This window comes from Carlito syrichta, unplaced genomic scaffold (assembly GCF_000164805.1).
Source record: "Carlito syrichta isolate Samal-C Ts95f unplaced genomic scaffold, Tarsius_syrichta-2.0.1 Scaffold288381, whole genome shotgun sequence".
In the NCBI taxonomy this organism is placed as follows: domain Eukaryota; kingdom Metazoa; phylum Chordata; class Mammalia; order Primates; family Tarsiidae; genus Carlito; species Carlito syrichta.
This window is the reverse complement of record NW_007232477.1, coordinates 479,751-506,252: the sequence shown is the minus strand read 5'-3', so window position 1 is coordinate 506,252 and position 26,502 is coordinate 479,751. Positions and strand designations below refer to the sequence as shown.

Sequence of the window (26,502 nt, the reverse complement as noted above, 5' to 3'; positions counted from 1 at the left end):
TACCGCAGCCTCAACCTGCTGGGCTCTGGTGATCCTTCAACCTCAGCCTTCCAAGTAGCTGGAACTACAGGCACGTGCTACCACGCCTGGCTAATTTTTTTTTTAATTATTGTAGAGATGAGGTCTTGCCAAGTTGCCCAGGTGGGTCTCGAACCCGCGGGCTCAGGCAATCCACTCACCTCAGCCTCCCAAAGGCGCGGGATTACAGGCTGAGCCACCGAACCCAACCTCTCAGGACATTTCTTCCAGAAATCATGACACAACCTTCTCAAACATCCAGATAAAAACATTGGTTGGCCATTTGATCCTGAGGAACAAATTCTGAGTTTACTATAAGGGGCCCATCCTCCAAAAGATAATTCCTATTTTGGGGGTCCTCCCTTGTATATACAAAGCTGCAAAAAGCATAACAGTGTATTATTAGTTCAAGAATTAAGTACCAAGGATAAAAACAATTATGGGAGCAAAAAAATTCAGAAAGAGACCCTAGTGTGCATAGGAGATCAATATTCAGCAATGGGAGCGTTAACAAATCAATGGAATCTGTACATTTCAACAAATATTATGTAAACAGTTGATGAACTGTTTGAGAAAAAAATTAAACATAATATATTACAGTTCCAAACAATTAACAAATTACCTGGAAAAATCAGTAATAAAAATGGATTTCTAAATTGATCTCTTCATGGGAAAACTTAGCAATGGAGGAAATCATGTACAAAACATTTGGTAGATTTATCTGAAGTATCTACCAAATTTTTGGTAAACCTTCCCAACTGCATTGTCAAAATAAATTATGCTCATTGTAGAAAATGTAGAATGTATAGGGAGAACACTGAATGAACAGAAAAAAAGTCATGTTTGACATTTTTCCTCCAAGAATAAGAATTTTTCTTTTGCTAAAATGGCTGTAACACTAACTGACCATGTGGATATATTTAATCAATGACTTAGTGAGTATTTATTTTCTGTTTTGTCAGTATTATGAATAACACTGTGCTGAATATCTTTTAGGAAAAATCTTGGTTCCCTCAAGAAGGGTTTAGTCAGTAATGAGCTATTTTTTATATCTTTATTTATTTATTATTTATTTATTTTTTTTTTGAGTTGGAGTCTTATTCCGTTACCCAGGCTGGAGTGCAGTGGTACACTCACGGCCACCTCAGCATTGACCTACTGGGTTCCGGCGATCCTTCTGCCTCAGCCTTCCACGTAGCCAGAACTATAGGCGTGCACTACCATGCCCAGCTAATTTTTGATTTATTGTAGAGATGAGGTCTCACCACGTTGCCCAGGCTAATCTCTAACCCGCAGACTCACGCAGTCCACTTTCCTCGGCCTACCAAAGTGCTGGGATTACAGGCTGAGTCACCGAATCTGGCAGATCTACCTTATTGAACTAAAAATTAGGAATAGCAAAGTATGTGAATGGGCCTTGCCAATAATATAATCACTTTATACTTGATAGCATTCTACAGAATAATTTTTAGACCTTATTCAACAAGACTAGAGTAGGATTTTTCAGTCTAGTGAAAACTCACAAGTAACATAATTCAGACAGAGGAAAAAAGTTGGGAAACTTGTGTATTCTGAGTTTATTCTATAGTTTGATAATTTATGAGATGTTATAGTATCTACATGAAATTCACCTTATAGTATGGAAGGTGAAGGTTATGCTTTTTTACCAAAGTATCTATCTTCATCATCGTCTCCCTCCCTGCTTCCCTCCTTCCCTCCCACCAGGCACTTGCCACCACACCAGTTGATATAGATATATTTATATATCTACATATATATAGATAATAGGTATAGATATAGATTTTTTCTTTTCTAAGACAGGATCTTACTATGTTGCACAGGGTAGTCTCAAACTCCTGGGCTCCAGTGATCCTCCCACATTGACCTCCCAAATTACAGGTATAAGCCACCACACCCAGCAACTCTTCCTCTTTTTTTTTTTTTGAGTTGGAGTCTCACTCTGTCGCCCAGACTGGAGTGCAGTGGCCACTCCCGGCCACCGCAGCCTCAACCTGCTGGGCTCCGGTGATCCTTCCACCTCAGCCTTCCCAGTAGCTGGAACTACAGGCGTGTGCAACCACACTCGGCTAATTTTTTGATTTATTGTGGAGATGAGGTCTCGCTAAGTTGCCCAGGTGGGTCTCGAACCCACGGGCTCAGGCAATCCACTCACCTCAGCCTCCCAAAGGCACGGGATTACAGGCTAAGCCACCGAGCCGGCTTCTTCCTCTTTTTAAAACAAGAATTGGCTGATAGAGAGAATGCTGAATCTTTTTTTTTTTTTTTGAGTTGGAGTCTCACTCCTTCGCCCAGACTGGGGTATAGTGGAATGCATGTTCACAGCCACCCCAGCGTCGACCTTCTGGGCTCCAGTGATTCTTCCGCCTCAGCCTTCCGAGTAGCCAGAACTACAGACATGTGCTACCATGCCCGGCTATTTTTTATTTTATTGTAGAGATGAGTTCTTGCCAAGTTCCCCAGGCTGGTTTCGAACCTGCAGGCTCAAGCAATCTACTCACCTCAGCCTCCCAAAGTGCTGGGATTACAGGCTGAGCCACCGAGCCTGGCCTGAATGCTGAATCTTAACAGTCCCTTTGGTATCCATCATAGATGTATTTTGTAGAGGACAACTATCTCTAAATTAGTTATGATTAATTAATAATACATGCTTAAAATGATATGTGACATTAAAACAACAGAATAATCTTCTAAGCACAAGTTCCCAAAGTTCTTCAACATTAAATACTTTTTCTTAAATTTTGACATTCAGGCTAGGAAGGGCTGCAGTTTGAACAGTATATGGTCATTACGATTTTACTTGTAAATAGGAAAAAATTACTACATTCATGATGGTGAATTGAGGAATTAGAAAAAAATAATAAAATTATTGCATTCAATTATAATGAAAGGAAAACATCTTTTCAGGTTGACAATTTGACTTCTTAGATGTTATCTTAAACAACTTTTGTGAACACAAGTACCTTGTTTCTTATAAAGGTTACATATATGAATATAAAGCAGGGGAAAAAGAAGTAGCCTAAGAGCTGGAAGACTTGGTTTGTTAATCTCAGTCATGCCTTTAATGAGCTATATGACCTTGACAAGTCATTTTATCTCCCTGGACATATGATTGTTAATTTGTAAAATGAAGTAGGTAGTGTAGATTTAAAATATCTTCCACTATTATATTATTTTTATTATTGTCATGTTAACTATCTCTGATTTAAAGTTGTATTTTAGTATTGTTCATATTCAAATTTCCACCCAAATTCTATTCCACAGAAAACCATTCTAAGTCATTATGTGAATAAGGTGTATAGATGAATATGCATTGTAGAATTTATTGCATGAACTTTGCTTATAATCAGATGTCCTATTTCTTTATAAATGTTTGAATGTGCCATGTTACATGGTCATTAAAATTTGGCATTTTTTCCCCTAGAATGGTTTAGGATAACCTTTCCCTGTGTGTGTTCTACAGGACACTAGGTCCTCTAGATGTGCTGTAATGAAGAGTTGCAATAAGTCTGACAATACTGTATGTTATGCTTCCTGTGCTTGGAATTGAACAAACAATATTTGTACATCAAAGTTTGAGACATATTTTAGTAAATAGCAGTTAAATTGTAAATAAACCTTTTTAACTTGGTTTAACTTATTGTTCCCAATTTTTTTTTGTTAGAAGACCTCTTGTGTTTTGGATTCCAGGAGAAAACACTTTGGAAAATATTGCTTTGTAAGTTTTTTTGGTTTTTTTTGAGTCAGAGTCTTACTCTATTACCCAGGCTGGAGTGCAGTGGCACATTCACAGCCACCGTGACCCTGACCTGCTGGGCTCAGTTAATCCTTCCGCCTCAGCCCTTCAAATTAGCTGGGACTACAGGCACGCAACACCACCCCTGGCTAATTTTTTGATTTATTGTAGAGATGAGGTCTCACCAAGTTGCCCAGGCTGGTCTGTGGGTTAAGGCAATCCTCTCACTTCGGCTTCCCAAAGTGCTGGGATTATAGGTGTGAGCCACCACGCCCAGCCCATAAGTATGTTAAAAAAAAAATAGTAACTTATGGACAATGTGCCACTGAAATAGGAAGCTTTCTGAGTAAATATATAGTAGCCGTAATGATTGACTTTGTCCTGCTTTCTGAACACCATAGAGTCTAGGAACTCTGCTATTAAAGGGGGAAATCAGCAGGCTATTCTTTTTGTTAGAGGTAAACTTAATTCTGAACTAAAGACTAGCAGCCTGATTTGTCAGATGCTTATTATCCTAAAATGTGTATTTTTATGTATTCATTATTTTCCAGAGCAGTTCAAAGATAAACCAGGTTGTATTATGTAGATATGCCAACATATTAAAATATTATTTGTCAAGAAATGAGGAAAGTTTTGGGGGCAAGTTTTAAACCTTGCAGAATTTTACCACGACTTAGATTCCATTAATTCTCATTTTGTAAAGTTTTAAAGTCCTTAAATTGTATTACTGAGTCAACTCTATATAATGGTACACTATAATGTATTACATTTTAAAAATGAAGTTTGAAACTGAAAATTTTATGCTTGCAGAATTCCTTTTATCCTCCTTCATAACTTGATTGTTTAAAGAAAGTTTGTGGTACAATGTTTAGGGATTGTTGAAAATGAACATTGCACAGAGATGATGTTGGGTGCAACAACCCTTTCTGATATAGAAAGGTCAGGTCAGAACTTGGCAGTTACTTTAATGTGAAAATCAAGCATGAGGCAACAAAGGTGAAGCTGAAGTGTTTATTCTGAGTGATAGATAGGATACAATTTCTAAAACTAGTACCTCTCTGCTATACAAAGTCATTACATGCAATCAACAATCTAGTACTTTTTAGCATTTTTTTCTCAGGATATATAAAAGGGCAATAGCACTTTTGGGGCAGATTAATATGGTGGGTACAAATTTATCCCTTATTGTTGAAGCACAAGAACTATTGGGCTACATATAACGTAAGCTACACAGAAGCTGGAATGCCACTAGTCCATAGCACTAATTGGTAGACATAGATGTACAAATGGGCAAGTTTTAGCATGTGGCTGTGATATGTATAAGACATAAGGTGACCTTGCAAGTCAATGTGAGATAATTCACTAACTGTGTTTAAGGTAAATTTCTATCTTTTTTTTTTGAGTTGGAGTCTCACTTTATTGCCCAGGCTGGAGTGGTATGCTCATGGCCACCCCAGCATTGACCTGCTGGGCTCCGGTGAACCTTCTACCTCAACCTTCCAAATGCTACCATACCCTGCTAATTTTTTATTTATTGTAGAGACAAGATTTCACCAAGTTACCCAGGCTGGTATTGAACCCACATGCTTAGGCAATCCACTCGCCTCAGCCTCCCACAGTGCTGGGATTACAGGCTGAGCCACTGAGCCCGGTCTAAATTTGTATCTTTAATGAGATCTACTAAAAACAAGGAATAGTTTCTTTCTTTTTTTTTACAGGCCCATTTAATGAGAAGGAGTAATCTCAAGTTAGAAGAAGACTTTTTCAGCTAGGTAAACTATATGAAAATGTTTTGTACTGTAAAGCATTACATTTAGAAGCATTATTAGAACACTTCACATTCATAGACTGTGTTTTGAATTTCCTGCTTATTTTTTAGTTTCTCACCTCTTTTCAATGTGTGAAAATTTGTCACTGTAAAACACACACCTAGCTAGGCACAGTAATCCCACCCCTTATGGAGGCTGAGGTGGGATGATCACTTGTGCCAGAAGTTTGAGACCAGGCTAGGCAATGTGGTGAGACCTTGTCTCTTCAAAGAATAAAAAAATTATCCGGGTGTGGTGATGAATACCTGTAGTCCTAACTACTCGGGAGGCTACAGCAGGAGGGTCATTTTAGGTCCAGGTGTTCAAGGCTACAGTGAGCCATGATCATGCCACTGCACCCCCCAGTATGGGCAGCAGAGTGAGACCTTGACTCAAAACCAAAAAAACCCAAAAAAGCAAAAAGAACCACATATATACCTAATAAAACCAGTGTCATTATATAATTATCACACAGAAACTATCTACATAGTATCTATTATAGCAGATACATATTTTTTGTATATAGCGGATATATATTCTATGAAGTAAAAGTCAGCATCTGTAATAAAAAAAGATATAAATAAAAATGAAATTATTTTTGCCTAATACTGATTTATATTATATTGAATCTTTTCTATTTTTTTTGTTAATAACTGTTTTTGTTTTTTAGAGAGTGATTAATTGAAGGACAACTTTAAGAAATTACTTTAAGAAATTTTGTTTTGTGTTTGGTTCAAAGTAAACTAATGGTCATATATTTGAAATGGTTATCCACTTCTCTAACTGACTTCTAATGGTTCTCTAGGGCATTTATCACAATCTCATAAAAATGTGGATAGCTATATCTCTTCCAGGAATTTTAGTCATTCCTTGTCATTTTGAATTTGTTAGTAATCCATGAAGAATATGATTCATTAAGTGTGGAAATCTTGGTAAATTTATGTTCATCACATTTCTGTTATTTCTAAGGATTCAAGAAATAAACTAGCCTAATTTTAGTTTTTGCTTTGTAACAAATGAAAATCTTTCAAGAGCATATGGACCTTATCATACATATAAGAAATAGATCGTTCCCTTTGGATATGTGCATTCCAGAGATATCTAATCCTTGGTCATGTTGTACTGCACTAGAAACTAGATGGGTTTTAAAGGAAATAGAAAATATTGTTCTTGACCTCCATGAGTAGGGGGAGAAAGACTTCCCTTAGTAAAATACTGAGAAAACCACATCAAGAAAATTTATTCTGCATCTATGCAGAGAACATATATTGAGTATCAACTATGTGCCCAGTCCTTATTTTAGGAATTAGGAAATCACCATTGACCAAAACAGAAATTCTGGCTTTTATGGAGCATAGTCTAGTGGGGAAGACCAACAAACCAAAAAATAAGATAAGTAAAATGGATAATATGCTAGATAGTAACAAGTACCATGGAGAAAAATAAAGCAGAGGAAGGGGCTGGGTGTGATGACTCACAACTCTAATCCTAGCACTTTGGGAAGCTGAGTCAAGAGGATTGCTTGAGCCTAGGAGTTCGAGACTAGCCTGGGCAACATAGTATGACCACCCCTCTACTGGGAAAAAAAAAAAAGGTTAACTGGGTACGGTGGCCTATACCTGTAGTCCCAGCTACTTGGAAGGCTGAGGCAGAAGCATCACCTAAACCAAGAAGATCAAAGCTACAAGGAGCCAAGATCTTACCACTGGCCCTCTAGCCTGGGTAACAGTGAAACCTCAGCAAAACAGAAACCAAAACAACGACGACAAAAAAGAGAGTGAGAAAGGGAGTTGGGAGTGTCAGGGCATTGCAGTTTCAAGTAGCTTTACATAGCAAAGGCTAACCAGAGCAGAAGATGCTTGAATGAAGACCTAAAAGACATGAGGAACTGAGTCACGAGCTTATCTGTGGAAAGAGTATTTGACTGAAGGAACAAGCAAGTGCAGAGTAGATGGGGGCAGGCCTAGTGTGTTTGAAGAGTGGCAAAGAAGCGAAGTGGAGCTAAAGAAAGCTAAAGGAGATGAAGGGAGGCTGTTATAATAACCCAGACAAGAGATGATGATGGCTCACAGTATTGTGGTAGCAGTGGAAGTAGTGAGAAACCAGGATTTGTTGACAATGGAATATAAACTGTGAGAGAGAGGGCAATCAGGATTTTTGGTTCACCAAGTTGGAAGGTTGAATTGCCATTAGTTGAGGTAGGGAATACTGCAAGAGGAGTGAGGTTTAGGGAGAGAGATTAGAGGTATTTTTTGGATATGTTTGAAATGTCTGTTAGTCATCTAAGTGGAGATGTCAAGCAGGCAGCTGGATATGGCATTTTGTGAAGAGGTTTGGCAGAAGAAGTATATACAAGTATGATATATGGTGTCCCCCACTAAAAAGGAGGAAAAAATCAGTAAAACAAAGGCTTCAGGGTGGAATGTAAATTTTAAGTCAGACCTTTGATTAGTATAAAGGAAAGAGAAAGCGATTCTAGTTAGGGAAAATGGGCTAGAATCGTAAAAAATCATCTAGAAGTAAATCTGAATGCTTTTGTTACCTTACCCTTTTTTTCCTTAAAATTTTAAGGTGTGTCATATAGTATTATTGTGGGACAGTAGATGCACAGAAAATATTTGCTGACTCATAAAGGAGAATAATATTGTTTAAAGTTTATTAACCAGTGTTTAATCATTGAAACATAGGTGTTGTTTTAAGACTTGCTTTTATTGTGGCAAAATATACATAAGATTTGCCATTTTTTTAGTATGCAGTTCAATGACATTAAGTACATTCTGAAACTTAGATCTTTTCAAAATATCAGCGTTGTTGCCTATGCGCAAAAGCAATTGAAACCTGATTGTGCTTTAGTACCAAGAGCATGGAGCGTTCTGCAGGCCTTAAAGACTGAGACAAGCAGAAAAACAAAAATGAAAGTTAGTGCCTTATTTCTAAAACTGATTTTTTTCTTCTCTTGAAAACTGAATTTTTATTTAAGTGAGTAACAGTTTTAATTGTTTGGGTCCCTATTTAAAATACTTTGAACATGTGTTATTTACCTTTGATTGCCGGTACCTCACTTAGGAAGGAAATGCTCAAATAAAGTTGTGGTACATATCTGGAACTTAAGGAGTTTTAAAAAATGAAATAAGTATTCTCTGCTTCCTAGTTTCTTTGTCTACTTGCCTCTTAGATTGCTCTCAACATATATTCTTTATTTGAAATTTGATTTTTGTAAATTATATTTTGTAGTTAATTTTGAATTTTTGTAAATTATGTTGAAGGTATGTGAGAACTGTCTTTTGAAAATTATGAACCTAGGAAATTCTGTCTCTTGATTACAGTTCCTCTTTTTCTAGGGAACAAAGAAGGAAGAGATTGAAGGTGAAGAGGAAGTGTCTGGTTTAATTCAGCCTGCAGAAGTTTTTGCTCCTAAAAGTCTGGTGTTGGTGTCCAGATTAGATTATCCAGAAATTTTTAGGGTAAGGAATTCATAGCTATCATTATTAATTTGTATTATTATATAAATCTCTTTTGAGTGAACCATGCTCCAAGTTCTTTGCATTGAAAATGTCATTAGATTGATTTAAGAATTTGCCAAAGGGCCAGGCTCGGTGACTCAACCTGTAATCCCAGCACTTTGAGAGGCCAAGGCGAGTGGATTGCCTGAGCCCACGAGTTCGAGACCCGCGCGGGCAACTTGGTGAGACCTCATCTCTACAATAAATAAAAAAATTAACCGGGTGTGGTAGTGCACGTCTGTAGTTCCAGCTACTTGGAAGGCTGAGGCAGAAGGATCGCCGGAACTCAGCAGGTCGAGGCTGTGGTGGCTGGGAATGTGCCAATGCACTCCAACCTGGGTGACAGTGAGACTCCAACTCAAGGAAAAAAAAAAAAGAATTCACCAATACAATTAGCATGAACAGAAGAAATATATTCATATTGGATGAAATAAATACCTGAATACCTTAATGTGGTTACTTAAACTTGTAACGATACAGTGTTTGTTTTAAAATAGTCCCCACATTTATTGAATCCACAGTTTATAAATCCTAAAGAATAATTTGATTACTTGTAGTAAGTATAAAATACACTAATGATCTAACAACTTTGTGTATATTTATGTGCCTCTTGAGGAATCAGATTCATGTAAATAAGATAGATGTTTGAGATTTCAGATAATTCTGACCATACTCTGCCAACACAGCTTTACAACATTGTTTATTTCCAGGCATTTTCTTGTTTTAGACACAGAATTTTCAAATGTAGCAAAAAAATTTAGTGTATTAAAAATATTTGAACTAATATATAATTTCTCAAAACTTCTATAGATAGTGAGATGATATGTTTTCTAAAAAATTTAACTTAGTGTCAAGATTACAGTGACAATGAGTAACTCCTAACAGACACTAAATTTTCAGTTTAATAAATAAAATTTTAATAAATATTTGAAAGATTCATAAAGATTGCATTTTATCTTCTGTTTTATTGCCTACCTTCTTCTGAACTCAAGGTGTTGATCTTATTATTTTGTGTCTATTTTGCTATCTTTATTTATAATTCACTTGTTAAATTTTTCTGTAGAATAAATGTTCTGGATTTATAAGAACCACAAACAAGATAAAATTTCCAAATTTTTATCTTGAAATTTAGAGTTTTACAAAGCTGAAGCAAAAACAATTTTAGCCCACAGATTTGCTAGAGTACTTATCTAAGCACAGACACCTGTTTTACAAATTATAGATTTCTGCTTTGTATAAACTCATCTTAGAAGCTCATTTGGAGGTTCTGGTTCTAAAGGAAAATTTAATAAACTTAATAATATTTGCCATGTTCACTGTATAATATGCTTTACTAGATTCAAAGAGAAATTTTTCTAGGAGCAGATGTCACAATTTATCTTTAGTGCTTTTTCCATGAAATAACTATATGCATCTTCCTCTTTGCAGGCTTGCCTGGGTTTGATCTATACTGTGTATGTGGACAGTCTGAATGTTTCCTTGGAAAGTCTCATTGCAAACCTTTGTGCCTGCCTTGTCCCAGCAGCTGGAGGGTCTCAGGTAAATAGAATAGAAAGGGAAATGGAGAAAGACTGTTCCTTTCCTCTCTCCTCCAGTTAACTTAACTTATGAAGAAAGGGAAAGAAAGAATTCTTTAAATATTTTCGTGTTAAAGAGGATTCTAGTTTAGTAAAGCATTGTCCCTATGGTCTGCCTACTAGACACCCAAGACACCATTCTTTTCTTAGGTCATGAGGTTAAATTTAACACAGGGCTCATTTTTCACATATCATAATTAGAAGTCATATTTTGTGTAACTTGAACTCTAGTTTATATTTTCTTGGAAATATACTTTACTATGTTGAACTTTCAAATGTGCTCTTTTACCTTTCTCAATCTTCTATATAGTTATACCTCATTTTTATTAACTTAATTCAAAAATGTCTGACAAAGATTATATTAAGAAAACTTTCACCACAATTATTTTATATCATTGTTGCTACCTATGAATAGATTCATTTGTTTTGAAAGTCTTGAGATTTTTGTATTTGTTTCTGAAGTAAGGAAATCAGAACCTCAGTTGCTATGATTTATTTGTTGTTTCTAGGCCAACCATACTTTAAAAAGAATGGACTGTTTTTCTTTAAACCCTAAAAATTGTTACTTGATCATTTATTTTGCTTGTTCTTATATAATATTGAGAAAGAAGACAACCCTCTAAAAATCCCATTGTCCTCGATCTGATAGAGATGTTACTTATAGTAAAATTGGCCTTCTTTTTCCTTGCCCTTTGCCCTTTTTAACTGTCTTCTGTCTTTCCCAGTGTCTTTTGGCTTAAATTTCTATTTTTTCTCTCTCTTTTTTTTGAGTTGGAGTCTCACTCTATCGCCCAGGCTGGATGGAGTACAGTGGCACACTCACAGCCACCCCAGTGTCAGCCTGTTGGACTCTGGCAGTCCTTCTGCCTCAGCCTTCCAAGTAGCCACAACTATAGGCATGCTATAATGCCTGGCTAATTTTTTGATTTATTGTAGAAATGGGGTCTCGCCAAGTTGCCCAGACTGGTCTCAAACCCGCGGGCTCAGGTAGTCCACTCGCCTCTGCCTGCCGCAGTACTGCGATTACAGGCTGAGCTACCAAGGGATTTTTTGACTCAGAAACTATAGTGACTGTATGCCTTTATTATTTTGGAAATACAAACTTTGGTATTATTTTAAGCCTGTAGAGTTTAGAGAGAAGTTCAGAAACTACTTCAGACCGGGCTTGGTGGCTCAACCTGTAATCCCAGCACTTTGGGAGGCCGAGGCAAGTGGATTGCCAGAGCCTGCGGGTTCGAGACCAGCCCCGGCAACTAGGCGAGACTTCATCTCTATAATAAATCAAAAATTAGCTGGGTGTGGTAGCATGCATCTGTAGTTCTGGCTACTTGGAAGGCTGAGGTGGAAGGATCGTCTGAGCCCAGCTGGTTGACACTGGGATGGCTGTGAGTGTGCCACTGTACTCCATCCAGCCTGGGCGACGGAATGAGACTATAACTCAAAAAAAAAGAGAATAAAAAAAATTTTTTTTGAGTCAAGTTCTCACTCTGTTACCCCAACTGAAGTGCAGTGGCATGATCCTAAAAAACAAAATTCAAAAAAACTCTCTTGGATCACCCTTCTGACAGCAAACACCAAAGAATCTTAGCCAAACATCATTTTACACCATTCATATTTCTTTTTATTTGAGTTGGAGTCTCATTCTGTTGCCCAGGCTGGAGTGCAGTGGCACACTCACGGCCACCCCAGTGTCAACCTGCTAGACTCGGGTGATCCTTCCTCAGTCTTCCAAATAACCGGAACTATAGTCGCGCACTACCATGCCCAGCTATTTTTTGACTTATTGTAAAGATGAGGTCTAGCCAAGTTGCCCTGGCTGTCTTGAGCCTGTGGGCTCAGGCAATTCACTTGCCTCGGCCTCCCAAAGTGCTAGGATTACAGGCTGAGTCACCGAGCCCGGCCTTTATCCTGTTTTTGTAGTTTTGTTCCTCCTACTTTTTCTTCCCTCATTCTTCTGCTCTATGGGCAGACTATTAAATGCCAGTTTGGTTATAGATGGGCTAGACTTCAAAGAAGAGCAGGATCATTTTATGAACCTTTACTAAAGTTATTGACTTTAACATTTTATTAGTTTGTTAGCCAGTTATTGTCAATGATTTTTGTGTCTCATCACTACTGGATTTTCAATTTTTGACTACTGAATTTTCTAGTACCATTTTCAGTTGTACACAAGGTAGCTTAAATGTTTGGGACTATCCATTGTTGCCCTTTGCATGTGTTAAATGGATCTTATATGGACATTTGCCCTAAATTTGAACTTCAGAGGATTTTTATTTTAAGAAAATGTCTGAAATAATTTGTGTGTGTGCATGTGTGCGTGTGTGTGTGTGTGTGTGTGTGTGTGTGTGTGTGTGTGTGTTTCTCCCACTTTACAGAAGCTGTTTTCGTTGGGTGCAGGAGATAGACAACTGATTCAGACTCCTTTACATGACAGTCTTCCCGTCACAGGCACTAGTGTGGCTCTCCTGTTTCAGCAGTTGGGTATGTCTTTTCTTTTTTCCCACTTTCAATGTCCTCATGTAGAAGCCTATAAAAAAGTATTTATTTTAAGCCCATGTCACCTGACATGAACCAAGAAAATATAAAACAAACCATTAAATATTTGATAAATAAAATATATAATTTTGTGGGCCATAATCTTACCTAATGTTCATTCTTTTTAAAATTTTTAACTCATGCTTCTTTTGTTTTTAGGTCAATTAGACTATTAGAAAGTGAACATTTTTTTAAGTTAAAAGATACTATATTTTGCTCTTCCTTGGATGAACTGCTTTTCTAGAAACTTTGTCAAATAGAACTAAAAGTTCCATCCTTCTCATACTACCATCTATATGAGGTTTTCATCTCGAATTTTCTAGCAATGACCATGATGAACAATTGGAAGGAGGATACTACAATGTGTCCTCTGTACATTGGGTAGGTTTTACTTCCAGTAAGAGGTAACATAATTTAAAAGTGAGGATGTTTCAGACTAAGACTGTTCAGAGATTCCCATTTACTTTACCTCTGACTTTTCGTTTACATGTGCCTGCCTATGAGTGCCACACCCTCTTTGATTCATTTTTTTGTTGCTCCCCATCTCTGTCTTCCTGGTTATGTTGATACCTTCCCTTCCCCGGGGTCCAGTTCTGTCTCTCCATGGAATTCTTAGTTCCTCGCACAAAAATTTTACCCTCTTGTTTCCCTCTTGTCTCCTGTTGAATTTTGCTTTTATAACTTACCACTCCTTTTCCATTAGTGTCCCTATCCATAGTTTCTGCTTTAATGTCAATCATTTCAAGTTAGAAAGCCTTAAAAAAGATCAGTGTACATATAGTCTTCTAGTATCCAAATAGAAATGAATGGTGTTGCCAGTTTCAAAGTAGTAGTTCTTCCCCCATTACATCTGCCTCTTCTCAAGAGTTCTTAGGACTCTAAAATTATGTCTCCCCTTGGTCAAAGAATACAAAATTTCAGTTAGGAAAAATCAGTTCAGGAGTTTTATTATACAATATGGTGACTATAGTTAATAACAATGCACTGCATACTTGGAAATTGTCACAGAGCAGATTTTAAGATTTTAAGTGTTCTTACCACAAGAAAAATGATAAGTATGTGAGGTAATGCATATGTTAATTAGCTCAATTTAGCTATCTACAGTATATACCTATTCAAAAACATCATGTTGTACTTCATAAATATATGCAATTTTTTTTTTTTAAATCAGAGTCAACTCTGTTTCCCAGGCTGGAGTGCCATGGCGCATTCACAGCTACTGCAACCTTGACCTACTGGGCTCAGGTGATCCTTCCACCTTAGTCTTCCAAGTAGCTGGGACTACAGGCGTGCGCCACTACACCCAGCAAATTTTTTTGATTTATTGTAGAGACGAAGTCTCGCCATGCTACCCGGACTGGTCTCAAACCCCTGGTCTCAAACCCCATTCCTCTTGCCTCCACCTCCCAAAGTGTTGGGATTACAGGCGCGAGCTATCCTTCCGCTTTAGCCTTCTTTTTATTTTTTTGAGTTGGAGTCTCAGTCTGTCGCCCAGACTGGAGTGCAGTGGCCGCTCCCCGGCCACCGCAGCCTTGACCTGCTAGGCTCCGGCGATCCTTCCGCCTCAGCCTTCCAAGTAGCTGGAACTACAGGCACACACTACCATGCCCAGCTAATTTTTTGATTTATTGTAGAGGTGAGGTCTCGCCAAGTTGCCCAGGCGAGTTTCGAACCCGCGGGCTCAGGCAATCCATTCACCTCAGCCTCCCAAAGCACGGGATTACAGGCTGAGCGACTGAGCCCGGCTCTTGCCTTAGCCTTCTAAGTAGCCAGAACTACAGACGCGTGCCACCATGCCCTGCTAATTTTGTGATTTATTGTACAGATGAGGTCTTGCCAAGTTGCCCAGGCTGTTCTCGAACCTGTGGGCTCAGACAGTTCTCTCACCTCAGCTTCCCAAAGTGTTGCAATTATAGGCTTGAGCCACCTTGGCCTCCCAAAGTGCTGGGATTACAGGCTTGAGCCACTGTGTCTGGCCTCACCTGATGTTTTTACTTTTAGAAGGGGCTATGTACCTCAAAAGGATCAATCAAAGCAAGGATTTACTGTGAAGAGAAATAGAAGGATATGACAGAAATAAAATTATTTCATATTCCCAAATGCTACCATTTCTCTTTAATAGTTGCTTAATAAACCTCTCATGCTGTGAGTTTTATAATGATTTGGGAAGGGGATGGGACAGGGTTGCTACTGGCAGCTAGTGTCCTGCAATTTGCAGGATGTTTATGGGCCAGAAGAATTTTTACCCAAAATACTATTAGCATTCCCACTGAGAAAAACTGCCAGAGATAAAGTATAAATTCATAAAACCTGGACCTCTCTTCCAGTAATGGTGGCCTGTGTAATTCAAATTAGCCCTGCTAACAATGACAACTAGAAAAGATGCATAAATATGAACAAAATCACTAGAAGGCATCGGAGACAGTAGAGAATTACCAAGCCATGAACTAGGAAAAAAAGAAATGAGCCAGATATTTGGGACCACTTTTTCTAAGGGCTCTTGTTGATTTTGAAAAAAGTGACTGAGAAGCTGATCAGCACTGTTGATATCTTATGAGAAAAAGAGAAAATAGGAGTTCAAGTTTTACTAAGGTTTATTTATTTTAAAGCTCTCATACTTTGAGTTGGGACCGTGAAGGACCGCAACCTAGTTGTGGTAAATCTGAAGTAGACAGTTCCCCTCAAAAACTGAAGTACAGCTTGAAATCATTTCAGTTCCTTGAGTTTGATTAAGGCAATTCTGCATGATCCGTCATAGAAGAAAAAGTAAATCCTCTCTGAAACAAGATAACTGCAGTCTAGACCTCCAAGATGTCTATAAATTTTTACATAAGTGCCTGTCACACAATAAAAAATAACCGGGAACATGAGGACCAAAACTATATGAAAGAAATCATAGATAATATAAGACCCACAGGGTCTTTTAAAAATATATATATAACAAATACAGTTATCAGATGCAGATATTAAAATAAGGTGGCTGGGCATCATAGCACATGCCTGTAATTCTGGCACTTTGGGAGGGAAAGCAAGAGTATCGCTTGAGGCCAGGAGTTCAAGACCAACCTGTGCAACACAGGAAGATTCCATCTCTATTAAAATGTTAAAAATTAGCCAGGAGCCGGGCTCGGTGGCTCAGCCTGTAATCCCGCGCCTTTGGGAGGCTGAGGTGAGTGGATTGCCAGAGCCCGCGGGTTTGAGACCCGCCTGGGCAGCGAGACCTCATCTCTACAATAAATCAAAAAAGTAGCCGGGCGTGGTAGTGCGCGCCTGTAATTCCGGCTACTCGGAAGGCAGGTCGAGGCTGCGGTGGCTGGGAGCAGCCACTGCACTCCAGTCTGGGCGACAGAGACTCCAACTCAAAAAAAAAAAAAATTAGCCCGGAAATGGTGGCAAGCACCTATAATCCCAGCTGCTTCGGAAACTGAGGCAGGAGAATAGCTTGAGTCCAGAAGTTGAAGGCTGCAGTGAGCTAGGTTTATGCTACTTCACTCCAGGGCAACAGTCTAAAATATAAGTAAAATGAAGTAAACTTAAAAGCAGTGAAGGAGATAAACAGTCAAGATTGAGAATTTGGAGAGAGAGCTAAGCTAAATGGCAGACTATGAAGTTCCAGCCTTCTTCCCCAAGAGAAACACTGATATAATTCAGATATCTAGCCAGAATGCCTGTATGACAATGCCAGAATCCAGTTAAGAAGTAGCAGTACCCCAGGCTTGCACAAAGCCTAGAAGAGCAGCATTGAAAAGAGTTAATAGAGCAGCTTCACTTTACCCGCATCAGTCCCTCCCCCAACTCTCTCAAGCTGGGGGTTCAGGAAGAGTGGAGCTTGCTTCCCAAGTTGTTCCCTGTTGAGCAGGCTGCCTGAGGGACTCGTTTCTGTGTGACCTCATTGGCAACACAAGCAGGAATTGGTGTAGTTTAGATGTCTGGGTTGGCAAAGAACAAAGACTGGGGATGGCAGGATGCTTTCTGTAGCCTACACAGCTAGTGTGGTGTGATTGGGAGAAGGCACACAACTTGAGGCGAGGGGGGCAAGAGAGGAGCCCCCTTTTCAGAGTACTTGGCTGAGTATTGGTGAAGATGTGAACAAATTAAAACTTTTATTCATTGCCAATAGGAAAGTGAAGTAGTACAGCTATCTTGGAACGTAGTTTGACTTTTTAAAGTTAAGCAAACCACTCTCTTTTTAGAAAATGTAGAAGTTGTATTGCTCAAAAATATACTGATTCTACTGTAAAAAATAAAAAATAAAAGTTAAGCTGACCATATGATCTAACCATTCTACTTCTAGGCATTTACTCAAGGAAAATGATAGTACATGTACTTAAAAATATTTTATTTATCATAGTAAAAAAACTAGAAACAAGCTCAATCTACACCAGTGGCCATATGGATGAAAAATCAGTGGTATATCCATAAAGTGGAATCCTACTAAGGAATATGAAAAAATGAATTGTTGATACATACAACATAGATTAACTTGAAAATAATTACACTGAATGAAAAAAATGCCAGAAAAATTATATACTATATAATTTGGTTTCTAGAATGTTCTAAAAAATATGGTGTAATCTGTGCTGACAGAAACAGATTTCTGGCTACCTTGTGGGTAGGTAGAAAGAGATTCCAAAGTGACATGAGGAAACTTTTTGGAGGATATGTGTTCATTATCTAGATTCTGGTTGTTAGATTAAAACATATATATCACAGCAGGGCTTCCAAATATTAGGTCAGACTTACCAGTGTGGGGTTGTATGATCCGGCGCCATGTGAAAGAGGCATAGAATTGTAGTTAGATTAGAAAATATAGTTTATTTAGAAAGTAAATGAGAGAGAGAGGAGATTCACCTCCCCGCGGTGGGGCGGAGGCCAAAGCAAGGAAACATGGTGACCATATTTCAAAGAGCCACATGGTCAGACCATAGCTTAACAAGGCAATAGTGAATGGCAGGGGGGTGGCGAGGGAGGGAGAGATTGAGAGAGAGCTTGAGATTGACTCGCTTCCCTAAGATAGGGGAGGGGACCAAAACCAGGGAACATGGTGGCTATAGCTCAAAGACCAACTTGGACACATCAGAGTTTAATAAAGCAGTGGTGAATGGCTACTTGAGGTCAAATGCTTTTAAGCATTACCCTTTAATGGGGGTGCTTTGATGGGAGCAGGATGTTAAGGTGGTTGGGTGGTAGTCTGCTCCAGTCATCACAAAAGGGCAGGTAAGTGCAAGTACTGACATCAGGTAATGGACAGCAGGTAGACGAATTGGTTGGTCACAAGATTGCTGCTGTGGTGATGGGGTTTGTCTGTGTCATGAAGGTCATGAAGGGCTGATTAGGTTAACTTGTTTATAAAACAAGCTGGGGAGGAGGTTGTAAAGCAGTTATCAGTAGCCACCTCTGAGAAACCAGTTCTCTCCTTGGCTAATGATCAGAGGGTAAATTAAAGGGAACTGCTAGAGAAGCATGACAGTTCTAAGCAGTGTTAAAATGACTGCTCATCGGGGGAGGGGGTGGGATTGGCAGTAGTGGGAAGCTGCGGGGTTGAGCGGGGGAACCTCATCAACAAGGGTACTGCATAATGAACATTTGTATACCTAACCCTGAATTGTACCCCACATCTTTAAAATTAAAAAATTTAAAATAAAATAAAATGGTTGTTCATTGGGTATATTGACTTCATGTTATGTCCTTTCACTGGTGATGATTTTATAGAAGTACACATATGTCAAATATGTCAAATTCTAAAAGAAAATTGAATACATATATTCACACAAAAACATGCACATGAATGTTTATAGCAGCATTATTCATAATAGCCAAAAAGTGGAAGCAACCCAAATATCTGTCAGCTGTTGAATGGATAAACAAATTGTGTATCCACACAGTAGAAATTATTCAGTCATAAAATGGGATGAAGTATTGATACATGACAACATGCATGAATCCTGAAAACTTGCTAAATAATGAAAGATGCTAGATACACAAACCATATGTTATATGATTCTGTTTAAGCAAAATGTCCAGTATAGGCAAACCCATAGAGACACAGCAGATCAGTGTTTACCAGGGGCTAGAGGAAAGTGACTGTTAATAGATGTGGGGTTTCTTTTGGGGAATGAAATTGTTCTGGAGTTAAAGACCAATGATGCTTGCACAACCATGTGACTGTCCTAATAACCACTGAATTGTATACTTTAAAAGGTGAATTTTATGTTATGTTCATTTTTTGTCAGTAAAGAAAAAAACTGTTGGAGCCTTGTCAAAAGAACTCAGGAGCCATCTTGAAGAAGCTGATCTAAGCTGGTAGAATTTGAGCTTCAAAAATTACATTAATTAAAATTTATTGAAACATGACAAATATTTTAAGATCCATGAATTTATAATATTAAAATAAAAAGGAATTATTACCTACCACAAGAATATGACAGAGAACCAATTTGTCATCTTAAAAACTTAGCAATAAAGGAAAAGAATCATGGTAACCTCATAGTTGTTGAGGGGGATTATCTTTTTCTAAAAGTATTCTAATTAACAAATGGAAAAGAAATGATAGAAATAGAATATCATCATCTTACAATTCTTAGTGAATGAAAATCTAAACATCAACAGCTGTTACCACAAAAAGAAAAACAAGCAAATGTTGTGTGCCTAACCTTACCAAACAGTACTTTTAGTTTTGCCAAAGGGATTAAACCTGAGTCTGATCACAGGAAATGTATAAAATAGAGGAACACATTGAACTGCACCATGAGAATATAATTATCAAAATGCAGTCTGTTAGAAACTCTATCAGATAAATGTCCCACAGGTTCTTTACAATCAAATTATAAGGAAAGGAAAGGAATGGAGGAGGGACCTCTAGATTAAAAGAGATTTAAAACACATCTGATTTTTTAATAGAGTAAGATTGAACTGTAGTGTCTAGTGATGTACTTTGGGGTGATAAACCTATATACAGAAAAAAAAAACAGGAAAGTGGGTAATATAAAAGTCAAACGGCAGTAGAGTGAGGATTAGGATTTTTTTTTTTTTAAGTTGGAGCCTTACTCTGTCGCCTAGACTGGAGTGCAGTGGCCACTCCTGGCCACTGCAGCCTAGACCTGCTGGGCTCTGGCAATCCTTCTTCCTCAGCCTTACAAGTAGCTGGAACTACAGGTGCACCGCTACCATGCCTGGCTGATTTTTGATTTATTGTAGAGATGAGGTCTTGCCAAGTTGCCCAGGCGAGTCTCGAACCCACAGGCTCATGCAATCCACTCACCTCAGCTTCCCAAAGCACAGGATTACAGGCTGAGCCACTGAGCCCGGTGATGTCTGTGTTCCATTTTACAATATGAAGATTTGTTTTAAAAAACTTGTAAACTTATTTAAATTCTTTATGTGCATATGTAACTTCTGTTTTTTTTTTTTTTAAACTTAAGGCTGGGCACAGTGGTTCACGCCTATAATCCCAGAACTTTGAGGGGCTGAGGTGAGAGGATTGCCTGAGCTCACAGGTTCAAGACCAGCCTGGGCAACTTGGCAAGACCTCATCTCTACAATAAATCAAAAAATTAGCTGGGCGTGGTGGCTCGTGCCTGTAGTTCTGGCTACTTGGAAGACTGAGGTGGAAGGATGACCTGAGTCCAGCAGGTTGAGCCTGCAGTGGCCGTGAGCATGCCACTGCACTCCAGCCTGGGTGACAGAGTGAGACTCCAACTCAAAAAACAAAACAGAAAAACAATGACTTAAGCAAAGTAAACATTTTATCCTTCTTACATAATAAGATTTCTAGAGGTAGGCAGTCCAGGGCTGATATGTTGGTTCTAGGATATCTCCAGGGATGTTATTAAAATTCTATTCTGTGCTTTTTTTCTGTTTATAAAGAGTTTTTCCTTGCTGGGCTTCAAAAACTTCTATGTCATATTATTCTTTGTGTCTTCTGTATCTGGCATAGTGCCTCAGGTAAAAAGGCATCACTTTTGTTTATGAAGAAATGGCATTCATATCTTATTAGAAAATTTTTCTGTGTACTGATGAAGCATGCCACAATACATGATGATTGGTCATTTGAAGATCATATTTTGTTATTTTTGTCTGTAGTATTTTCAGCTTCATTATTGTTTGCTTACATATTCTAAATTCATTTTTTTCAGGGAAAGAATAGGGAAAAGATAAGGAAGGAGAGCAGAGGGAAAGATGCAGTGGTATATGCAGAGTTGTGGTTTCCAAAATATGTGGTGGTGATAATTCTGCTAAAGACATTCTTCTTATCACTGTTCGTTTTGCCAATATTAGACCATTATCAAAGTTCACTACCTGGGTTGGGGGTGGTGGTGGTAGATTTTACAAAGCACAGACAGGAAGCAGATAAGACTATAAGATCCTTTTGTAGCCTTGACTAGTTTTCCTGTGAAAGGTCTGAATGTAATGATAGTATTTCCTTTGTTCTTCTCTCTAAGAATTGTTATGATAATGAGTTTGTTTTTCTCAGTTTAAGAGGTCTTCGGTTTTCTAAAATAATTATGTGAACTTCTGCTATTTCAGGCTTCAATCCCCATAATTTCCTGTTAATCACCTTTATCTCTCACATACCATCTTTTTTGTTGATTTGTTTTTTTCTTGTTGTAACTTGTGTAAACTATTTTTGTTTACCTGAAGATTTGTCTTTTAAGTGCAGTAAACAGTGTTTGTTTTTTTAAATGTGAATAAGACTGTCTTCATAGGAACCCATTTTTATAGCCTCTCTGATAATTTTTTTTTTTTTTTTTGAGTTGGAGTTTTACTCTATCACCCAGGTTGGAGTGCAGTGGCACACATGCTCATGGCCACCTCAGCGTTGATCTGTTGGACTCAGGCAGTCCTTCCGCCTCAGCCTTGCAAGTAGTTGGAACTACAGGCATGCACTACCATGCCCGGCTAATTTTTTGATTTATTGTAGAGATGAGATCTTGCCAAGTTGCCCAGGCTATTCTCGAACCCGTGGGCTCAGGCAATCCCCTCACCTCTGCCTCCCAAAGTGCTGGGAGCCTCTGTGCCTGGCCTTTCTCTGATATTTTTATCTAATCCATACTTGGTTTAACTCAGGATGTCTGTCTCTGACCCAAATAATTTTGTAAAATTCTCCTGACATTTTTAGTCATGTCTACCCACCTGTAATTTGGATTTTAATGGCAAGCATACTAGTTTTAGAATACTTATGCCCCAGTTTTCACAGTATACTCTTTAATAGACATTTTTTAAGTCGTTGACTAACATGATCCTGGGCCTTCGGTTTTCATCACTCTGTATCTATCGTTAGACTATATTAATCTTGTACCATCTGTGTTTATACTTCTTTGTATGCATACTTTCTTTTTTGTTTGTCCATATTTAACTTAAGCCAGTTTATCATTAGCTATTAATGAGTCAATATTTCTCTATTGATTTTCTCTGGTAGTAAATATAGATGTTTTTAAAGTTATTAAAATAAAGTTTTCCCCATTTTTATCTTGAAAACATTATTTTTCCTTTGTGCATTAAAACCCTTAAAATGTTGGCTGTAGCTGTTCCTTGCTCTTAAGTAAGCTATTTTAAGTGTCTTAATGGAAAACCTTTGGTATTCTCAATTTTGTCTTTCCCTGAAAAACTTCTATCTGTAATACTATTATTTTTGAAGTGATAGGAACTTTTTTGGTACCATTGGCTCAGCCTGTAATCCCACGCCTTTGGGAGGCTGAGGTGAGTGGATTGCCTGAGCCCGCGGGTTCGAGACCTGCCTGGGCAACTTGGTGAGACCTCATCTCTATAATATATCAAAACTTAGCTGGGAGTGGTAGTGCGCGCCTGTAGTTCCAGCTACTTGGAAGGCTGAGGCGGAAGGATCGCCAGAGCCCAGCAGGTTGAGGCTGCGGTGGCCAGGAGCGGCCACTGCACTCCAGTCTGGGCAACAGAGTGAGACTCCAACTCAAAAAAATAAATAAATAACTTATGTTCCTAAAACAAATGAAAAGCTGCCAGAGGTAAGACTGAAGGCTTAGGCTGTAAATAGATATTTTCTTTAAAAAGAAAATGTTGATTGGTTAAATTTGTGAACCACCTAGTTAATGTATCAATTGTAGAATGATTTTCATTCTTTTTCCTTAAATGCTCAAAAGCTAGTGCCTTGGATTGTGTTTCTACCTTTACTTAGTTTTCTCAACTTATTCATATAACATTATTACTTGTTTTAGTCATGTTCTCATTTTTAGTGAGAATAAAATGAGGTAGTCTTTTTTTTTCAATATATGATTTTGAAGAAAATCTGCTTATTTTTCTCTTGTTACTTTGTCTTTTTGTTACAGGGGTCTTTCCTAACTACAATCTTATAAGGGTTATAAAAATATTTAAAATGGCAAGGTATGATAGCTCATGTTCGTAATTGCAGCACTTTGGCAGGCCAAGGCGGGAGGATTGTTTAAGCCCTGTTCAAGACCAGCCTAGCCAACATAATGAGACCTTGTCTCTACAAAAAAAAAACAAAAAAACAAAAAACTCTCTCAAAATTAGCCAGGTATGGTGGCGCATGCCTGTAGTCCAGTTACTTGGGAAGCTAAGACATGATTGCCTGAGCCCAGGAGGTCGAGGCTATGGTGAGCCATGATCATGCACTCTAGTCTGGGAGACAGAGTGAGACTCCAACTCAAAAAAAAAAAAAAATTAAAGAAAATATATTTTCTCCTCTACAATTTTAAAAAGATAGTTTGCAAATTTGAGTACACAAGAATACACTATTGCTATGAATGGCATATTACATTCTAGGTAGCAAAGGAGTAAATAGGAAATTTGGTGTTTTACTATGTCTGTGATTGATAAATTTTAACAGTTTGAATATCAGCTATATTCTTTGGAAATTTGAAACAAGTCTCCTTGCTAGTCTGTTCTGGAGTACTTTTCTGAGGAAACTCCTTGCCGTGTGTACTCTTATCTACTTCATAGGCCTGAAGAACTCTAAAGAAGACTTTTAACTTAATTTCTTCCAATAAATATCACAGGAGTCCGTAATAAAGTCCCCCAAATGCCTACCTGCTTATATAATTGTAGCAGTATATTTTTTCACCGAATGTTTACAAAAGCCATCGTCATGTGCCAGGTCCTAAGTTAGTCACTTGGGATTTAAAGATGAAGAAATCAAAGCCCTCATTCCAGATGTATTTTTAGCCTAGTGAAGAAACCAGTATGGTTTAAAAATTATAGCACAATTTAATCTGCACAGTAAGAGAGATACCAAGAGCAAATTTTTACTAGCTAGAAGGTGGAAGAGGGAAAAGCATACAAGCGGGGGGACCCCCAAAAAACTGGAATTTGTTCCTCCAGATCAAACAGTCAACCACAGTTTTTATCTGAAAATTTGGGAAAGTTGTGTCATGATTTGCAAAAGAAACATCTCGAGTTGTGGCAAACAGGTGACTGGTTCCTCCACCATGACAACATACCTGCCCACATCACACTGAGTGTTCAGCAATTTTTGACCAAAAATAGCATGACTCTCATTCCCCACCCTATTCACTCAATCTCAATCCGAGCAACCTTTTTTTTCCCCATGAAAACACCGTCAAAGGGAATTAACAATGTGGGGAAGGTCAAATAACAAACAGCACAGCAGCAGCACTAAAAGGCATCAAAATTGACAAGTCCAAAAACTTCCAAGCTGTAGAAAAAGCATCTTGATAGGTGTATTGCATCAGAAAGTCCTTTGAAGGTGACTGAAATTTAAACATGTAAGAATAAATGCACAACTTTTTAATAAATTACCTTTTTAGGGGGTCCCCACCTTGTATGCAGCAGTATGGGAAGTCAGGTAAGCCCTTTCTGGAATGGTAAGATGTATGGGGAAGCCTGAGCACAGGGTTGTAGAAAGTAGTCAGACTGTTATTAAAAAATGAATTACTTTCCATTTCAAAATTAAATATTTATGCTAGTTCTATAAAGGAACCATTGTAAAAATACCAAAGACTGACAGTCACTGACCCATTCAGTCCTTGTTGACTAGTACACTATGCTTTCTAGGATCACACATAAATAAAGTGTATAGTTGCTACGTGGTGTAATCTGAGAACAGTTCAGAAAGATCCTGGTTCAAAGATCCCCAATGTTGTTTTATGACACTTCGGTGCTATTATTAAATGTTTGTATTGAGTTATGCTTGATTGAATGCAAGTGCTTTAAGGCAAGACAGCCATTAAGTGTTGTTCTTTGCTGTCACAAAGTTGTCTAAAAGTTCAGTGTGCTTTTCTTTCAGCATTTTAGTAGTTCATATTTTTATTAAAAAATGGCTAATTTAACATTTAAGTATGCAACTTCCAAATCGTGGCGGGATAAAGTACTCTCTTTTGTGCTCTGTAGCACTTTATACATATCTCTATTCTATTTTCACTATTTATTTACCAGTCTGTCATTGTCACTGAACTGTAAGCTCCTAAGAGCCTGCCCCAAATTTCTTTATATCTGTGTTTAAAATTTGACAGTTTCTGAAATATATCAGTAGATTGGCAGTGATTTAACAGTGGAAGAAGAAGGGAAGAAGATTTAATTAAAACAGTTACTTCTGCCAGAACAATTCTCTCTTGCTTGTTCCTTGCATAATTCTCCAGGTACTCTATATTATCTTTCCTCACTGTTTGCTACTCTACTCATAAAGCTCCTTTTGCTTCCTGATTCTTGAATTTAAAATTAAAATTAGGCCGGGCAAGGTGGCTCAAACCTGGAATCCCAGTACTTTGAGAGGCTGAGGTGAAAGGATTGCCTGAGCCCAAGTGTTCAAGACCAGCCTGGGCAACTTGGTGAGACCTCATCTCTACAATAAACCAAAAAATTAGCTGGGCATGATAGCTCTTGCCTATAGTTCCAGCTACTTGGATGGCTGAGGTGGAAGTATCGCCTGAGCCCAGCAATTCAAGGCTGCAGCAGCTGGGAGCATACCACTGCACTCCAGCCTGGGTGACAGCATGAGACTGACTCAAAAAAAAAAAAATTAAAATTAGGTAAAAACGATAAAAACCTAGTCAATCAGAACAAGCACACACCAGGAATCTGGGCCTTTGGAGGCTGGAATAATCTGAGGTAATTGACTTAGACCCAGAAAATAAATTAGAATGTTCAAGAAGGAAGAGAATTTGCTGAACCTTTTTCTATAGTTTTGGTTGAATTGGCTTTTTATGGATTGCTATTTGGGATATGCATAATTTTAGATTTGAATTATTTGTGGTTATATGTATTTGATAATTGACTTCTTATATTTAGAGTTTCCCACATTGCTAAACTCTATATGTGCGTAAAACATATTTAATTCATGTTACCTTCAAGGGACT

The 26,502-nt window shown here is 38.1% G+C and overlaps 1 protein-coding gene across 2 annotated transcripts in view; it reads left to right on the top strand.

Annotated features, from left to right (window-relative positions):
- Nucleotides 1–26,502, top strand: part of SBF2 (SET binding factor 2) — a 241,686-nt gene that overhangs the window by 7,832 nt on the left and 207,352 nt on the right. For both annotated transcript variants that reach the window (XM_021710296.1, XM_021710295.1), the window contains exons 2-4: nt 8,922–9,044; nt 10,512–10,622; nt 13,036–13,141. The gene's annotated coding sequence lies outside the window, so the exon portion shown is untranslated. The remainder of the gene's footprint in view (nt 1–8,921; nt 9,045–10,511; nt 10,623–13,035; nt 13,142–26,502) is intronic.